Source organism: Carassius gibelio, chromosome B17 (genome assembly GCF_023724105.1).
Source record: "Carassius gibelio isolate Cgi1373 ecotype wild population from Czech Republic chromosome B17, carGib1.2-hapl.c, whole genome shotgun sequence".
NCBI lineage: Eukaryota > Metazoa > Chordata > Actinopteri > Cypriniformes > Cyprinidae > Carassius > Carassius gibelio.
Window position 1 is genome coordinate 21,021,603 of NC_068412.1, and position 7,695 is coordinate 21,029,297.

Genomic DNA, 7,695 nt, shown 5'->3' on the forward strand with positions numbered 1-7,695 from the left:
AAGTACCTGCCTGTGGACACTAAACAAATTGAGTATTGTCACGAGGGGCGAGTGCATCCAGATTGGACCCGCTATTGTCTTGTTTGATTATTTTGGTCATATGCACTCGCTTGCCAGCAGAAAAACATAAATACAACCCTTATAATGGCCAACGTTTAATCTTCTTGCCACTGCCGGCATAACATATACATTTCAGTTTAATATATTCACCAATTAAATTAAATTAATAGAAACGTTTTACAAATATCAAGCTATAAGTCAAATCGAATTAGTCACACTAAATCTCAAACCAATATTTGCAGCAAAAAGGCCCCAAGACAATTTGAAGACATTATTGTGTCAGACAAGTAAATAATTGAATAGAAATCACACCACTTGAAGGGAAATAATGCAATGCTCTCTAATAACGTTCATATGGCTGAGGCTATTCTGCTCCATTTATAAAAGCTAATTGCTATTGATTAATGCACTAGCTTTTGTTGTTTTGGTTATGTCAGATTAAATTTAATTTATTAATCGATTACTTCATTTAATCATTTATGTTGGAAAATCGAATTATGTCTACAATGCTTTAAACATCAGCTTCTTAAATGTAGCAATTTTAGCTACATGGCACATTTAGAGTGGTGTTGGGGTGGTGGAAAAGGCACATCCCTTTGGTGTGAGAGACCCTGGTTCGAAACCACTGTTAGACACCAATGTGTCCCTGAGCAAGACACTTAACCCCTAGTTGCTCCAGAGGCGTGCAACCTCTGATATACAGTATACATAGCAATTGTAAGTTGCTTTGGATAAAAGTGTCAGCTAAATGAATAAATGTAAATGTAATGTAAATTTAGAGAGACATTCAGAAACCATTTACATGGCAATGCCTTTATTTTGGTGTGAAGACTTCTCTGCTCAGCACAATGGCCAATCAGAGGTGTTGTCACTCACGCATCCACTCATATATATATTAAAAAAGGACAAGAAGAAGAAGAAGAAGAAGAAGAAGAAGAAGAAGAAGAAGAAGAAGAAGAAGGGAAAAACAATCACACAACCTCCTGACGAATCTGTGTTTTAGCAGTAACCAGAGCCTTGGGTTGAACGTGATTTACTAGGAGCTTTTGACCTGATTAATGTGTCCACACTTGGCTCCCTGAGCTAATATGACAGGTCACATATCAAACTGAGGACTGCTTATTCTACCATGACACAGAGGAATCAGATGTATTTCACACTTTCTTTTAAAGAAAATGTTTACAAATGTATTATTTTCTTGCATCATTTTTGAACAATCACACCAATTTGCATGGATTTGCCACCCTGCCGTAAATCTCACATGAAGTATTGACAGCCAGCGGCAATGAATGCAGTCGTTAAATCCCCCAAGCTGTCATAATGCATATAAAAGGATTATAAGGTGATCGCAACTACTTGAAAACAGGCTGCTCGCCCAGATGATTCTTTCATAGATCAAACCATCCTCAACTCGTTTTAGCTGATGAGGGAGATAAGGTTGTATAATCCTCTGAAGAGATCTCATCCTGAGTTCCAATGCCCTGTACAGATACAGTTTCAATCTCCTGAGAAGAATGGTCTAGGAATCAAAACCATGACAGTTGTCTCCAGCACGTGGTAAACACTTACCGATTGTGTGCCCCTCTCAAGTGATGTCTGATTATAAGAGCATGTCACCTTTATTCATGATTTATTTCTTAGATACAGATGTACAAATGCACATGAAGCTTGAATGCAACCTTTGTCCTTTGAGATTACCGCAATATATAAGTGTTATATTACAATACAACACTTAAATATTATACATTCTGTTCACTATAGGGAATAACAGAAGCACACAGGAAGAAGAACTGAAATGTGAATTTAATGAAGTAGAATGGACTACTTGCATAAAGTCTCAAAAATCAGTAGTTCCAATAATACATGCACTTTAATAATACACTAAATCATTTATATAAAATCCTGTATATGATTTTCCAATATTTAAATTACAACTTATATTTAGTTTATAATATATATATATAAACTATAATAATATATATATATATATATATATATATATATATATATATATATATATATATATATATATATATATATATATATATACGATGTTTTCCCCCCTAAAATATTAAAATATATTTTTTGGAGTCTGTGTATTTGAAAGTATTGAACAGTTAAGTTGTTTATTTTTACTTTGCATGTCATGGAAAAAACATGGATAATCAGTCAAATATATATAATGTCAAATAAATATAATAAATTGCAATTTAGAAAATAGTTTTTTTCTGTAAGTTTATTACACTTTATTTTTTTTCCCCAACCTTTGGTATCCATCAGCATAATTATTTGTGCAAGATGATTTTACAGCTATATAATTTGGTGTTTCATCACATTTCATTTGATATAGTTAACATACCTTCAGATAACTGTAAATTTTCCTGCCAATTTTGCAATAAAAAACCTGCCACTGCAGCTTTAGACTTTGTGTAGGCCTAAGTATTTTATGTACACAATATAAAGTGTGTATGGCAAGATAATGACAATGTATGTTAACTGTAGCAGATGAGATGACAATATTATAGCTGTGAAATAATTTTCTGCATTGTAACGGTAAATGACAGACTGCAAGATGATTGTACTTGACTCTGCTCTAAACATTTTCTCTTTGGTCAACCTGACAGTCTATTCACTGAAGGTGAAGTCTCTTAACATTCAGTCCATATCTATAATTCTTCTCTTAAAAAAAAAAAAAAAAATCAATCTCAATTCTAAATCAGCTTCAGCTACTGATCTTCCTCCACAGATGAGCGCTTTACTAAAACGATAATATTATGCAGAATTTCCCCTAGTGCTGTGCCAGTATGTAGCCTTTTGTGTGCAATAGCCTGACCTTGAGAACATCTGGATGGGCGGCTTGATTAATGTTGCTGTTGTTTCATAGTCGGCCCTTAAATACAGATCACAGATTGATGTCTACTGATTCTGCCAGATTTCTTCTCCCTCCTGAATTTAGTAAAATGTTAGCATGAGACCTAACAAACCATTTACTTTTAGGTTGCCGTTTACAAGCTCGCCAGTGAAAAATAGTTAACTGTTTGACAGTATATGCAGTGAAAGCACCAGTCTGGATGCTTGTTGCGATTTAATTATTAAATACAATGAGAAACAATGACTGTACCAACTGTGTGCATTTATCTAAGGGCGGAGAGCAATTTACATATGTATGAATTATTATTATTATTTTTTAATCAATTAGCCATGATTAAGTCCCACAAATCTTAAACAAACAGCAAAAGTGTGACATAAAAACATTATGGCAACAATAAACAAACTGAGGTACACAAATGCATTAGCTTAAACAATAAAACCTGTGGGCAGAGTCAATACAGTTGACATTCAGAGGAAGCAGCAGTTATGGATTTTATCTTTAAGAGTTACAACAGATTTTTCTTCTTCTACGCTGCTCATACTTCCCATTTCTAGTGCAAATTTGGATTGAAATATTTTAGCTGAACAGCTTGAAGTTTTCTGATAATGAATGCATATTTCATTTCCGTGGCACTTTTATAAAACAAACCACATTAGCAACTTTCTGATTGCTGCTTTGCAAACAGATCATTAACCCGACAGTAATATTTCCTGCGTCTGTTAACGTAATTCTTTTCTGTTGCTGCCTAATGATTTGCTTCATAATGTCCCACAAACAATACATTTCCTCTAAGTGGTGATTCATGAAGTTTCTATGTAATCATAATTCATAGTCTGACATTATTAAGAGGGTTAAATTGAACTGAAAATTTGCAATTACAAATATGCAATACATATGAATGATGCTAATGGCACATATATAAATTCAAAGCCTAAGCCACAATGAGAAAATGGCCCCAGTTTTCCATAATGCCTTCCATTATGCCTTACATGTTATCTGATGCAAGGGGAAAAGGTACCAGAATGCTGTAAGCACATTATGTGTTGCCAGATACTTTGGGTGCCGACTGCTTTGACTTTCAGTGATCTCATGAGAGTGTGTACACTGGAGAAGTGACCCTCTGCCAGCCCATGGCCAGAAACTTCATCAAATCCATCTACAGGAATAGCACAACATCCCAACATGGCAGATTTATAGCCTCAGTGCCACTCAGGTGTTTACAGATGTGACTTTTGTTGTTATATTGTTCAGATTCCTACAGAAGCTTATTTTTACTGGTTCTAAAAATATAATATAGAATTTTGTATCTTACTTTTTTTTCTTTTTTTCTCAGAATTCTCAGCTTACAACTCATGATTCAGATTTTTTATTTTATTTTGGAATTTATTTGGAGTATATATTTCATTATTCTGGGTTTATATATTGCAATTCTGAATTCCTTTTCTTTGATTTCTATATTACTGATCATTCGTGTATATGTATATATAAATAATTTTACGACATTTCCGTTAACCCCTTAAACACTGCAATTTAGTGTCAAATTTAAAATACAGATGAAACACCTGTTAAAAAAAAAGAATTCCTTCATATACAGTATACGTTGCATTTTTTAACAGACTTTTACTGTAGCTCGGCCTACAGTCCACGGCAATCCATTTTGGAATATTTTTTTTCAATTCCTCACACGATGAATGCTGCCTTGTCAAGTTAAAAGAAGTAAAACTTTTAAAAAGACATTTTGAGGCTTTCATATAAATGGTTATAGTTGTTCAATGGTGACTAAAATACAGTTTTTTGCAGGCTTTGTAATTCGTCTGCTGTGATTCATTGAACAAAACCTTTAAAAAGTAAGAATTCTTTTTGACGACGGGCTGCAGTTTCTATAGCTTCAACGAGAAATGTGACTCAACTTATCAATTTTCTTCCAACTTGGCCATTCTCAGAGCTTGTCTCTACCTGCACACCAACACACGCAGGAACATGCATCAATATATCATTGCTCTCATCTCTCCTCTAAAGGCTTTTTGTGTCATCGTTGCAAAGTCAAGATATTGTTCACATCGATTCAATAACCTGGAGGCAAAGTCCTGTGGGAAAACCTGTGGAGAGCATCTTACAAGATCATGAAAGATTCCCAAGTACATCAGAGGAAAGCTTAAAGGCAATGTTCACCCAAAAATAAAAGTTCTGTCATCATTTGCATTTCCCTCATGTTGTTCCAAACGCTCATGACTTGCTTCCGGGGAACACAAAAGAAAAGAAAAAAAATTCAGATTAATACTGGTCATTTTTTTTTTTTCAATGCAATAACATCGAATGGTAACTGAGGCTTTCAAGCACCATAAAAACACCATAAAAGTATCATAGAATTATCATAAAAACAGTCTTATGTGCTATGTTCAAAGTCTTCTGAAAAAATCTGATAGCTTTTTCTGACAAAAAGAACCAAACTGTGGAAACTGGATCACAGAGTCAGTGAGTTGTACTTAAACACAGGATAGATCTGATTTGTATACTACGGAGCCCCGCACATGACATGCAAGAAAAAATAAATTTGCGCATGATTTACTAATTTGTTGCCTTGGTGTACTAAAACGTGCACACAATTACTATTGCGTTCCCTCGATTTCCTTATTGCGTACCCTGGATTTGCTAAATCGTGCGACCGATTTATGAAAAAAGAGGGAACAAATTAGTACATCATGCGCACAGTTTATAAATAGAGTGAACAAAATAGTAAATCGAGGGCACGCAATGGTAATCGTTTGCACGTTTTAGTACATTGAGGGAACAAATTAGTAAATCATGCACACAATTTATCCTAATATTTTTTACTGCATGTCATATGCGGGGCTCCGTAGTAAACACTATTCACACCTGTTTTTTAAGCTTTTTTTAAGCTTGAAAGTCCCATTCACTGTAAAAGCATTGAAGAGAATTTATTTGTTCTTCTTCTGCATTATGCAAATTATAAAGAAATAAAGAAAATCAAACATGAGGTTGAGTAAACACTGAAAGGTTTTAAGGAGATGCCCTCAAATGGGTGTGGTGATCCGTGTCAGTGAAGCAGACCTTATGCTAAAATAATGTTGTTTCTGTAAACTACAGTACTCACAGACTGAACGTATGCCTCAGTCCAAGAAGAAACCCTACCTTTGCTAAACAACAGATTGATGGCTTTCAACCAACCCCGAGAGACTGTTCTCAGCAACTCAGACTTTTCCATCTCTTCAAACTTTCCCAAAATTGGAACATTTTGTGCTGTACACTTTACATGTATCCACAAAATTGCCAAAGTGCTAATTATGATGAAACACATATCTTATTTCTACATTCACAAAAACGCTTGATAGGAAATGTTTCTGCTTTTCGTATTCATAATAACTGCTCCAAGTACTGATGATGAAAAATAGAACTGACAGTAGCGTCTGCATGGAAGGAGATCAAGAAAAGGCTGTAGCATTGCATGTTCCACTAAAATAACATTGCCAACAGGCAAGCCGCAACAGTTTTACATAGAATTTCATGAGCTTGTGAGGTCGCACGGTCAAGGTCATTGATAATTCAGAGTTAATTGCAGTTGAGAAAAGATATTAACACGGTAAATTGCTTTTATTAATGATGTTAAAATCAAAATGTGAGATGTTTCTTTCCATGCACAGCTCTCTGTGCTAACAGGTCACAGATAAACATATTCCACATAGCCTTGGGTACACGCAGCTTCTCTGTCACTGGCAAGGTGAAGTTTAGGTCCTAAGAAATATTACAGATGAGCTGCTGGTATCTTTTTTCATATGATAAAAAGATAGGAAGGAAATTTGCTCTGTCAACACCGGATACAAGCGGTGCAGCACAGTGTGACAAGTCAAAACCAAACAGCTCCAATTATATTCAATGAAGCTGTCAACACTGGACTTACTTGTTTCTTTTCTTTTCTTTTTCATGAATTTATTTGATTTGATTCTTTAATGGATAGTCACTTCAATTTCCCTGCTCATGGGGAAAAATGAATGATAAATATTATGCATCAGTTATTTTCTATATGTTAAATCTATGTATAGATTTTAATGACTTAAGACCATATTGCCAAATTCTGGTATCAATGTGTTATATGACATTTAATTACACTATCGTAGCAATGTTAACAATTCCAATAATTTGTATTTTATTTTTAAGTAAATAATACAAAAACGAAAATATAGATAGATAGATAGATAGATAGATAGATAGATAGATAGATAGATAGATAGATAGATAGATAGATAAGCCCCTTTCACAGATAGATACTTCATGGAGAGGTTTGAGAGATAATTGAGAACAAACAGTGAAGATTCTTGATGAGAAGATGTTTCTGAAGAGCTGCAAAGAGCATACAGCATCTATTTTCAATGTCTTTTAAACTGAATCATGAGACACCAAGGACAGTATGACAATATTTTCAAAGAAATGCACACTATAGTTTAGACTAAAGTCCATTCCTAAGAGATGATACTTTTTGCAGGCCTAACTGTAAATGGTTTATCTTGCCATTGAATCTGAAAAGACACAATAAAACACAAGTTCAATCAGTGAAGTGAAAGGGCTTCACCCAATGACCTGTTTAGTAGGCGCTAGATAATAACCAGGGTCATGTTCCATTCATGAATATTTTAGCAAATCTAATGGCCTCTCATATCACATATCTCATCAAGATCTGATCTTCACTCAGCCCTGACTCAGGCTCTTCAACAAATATCTATATATTACTTGTAGATTAATTGCTG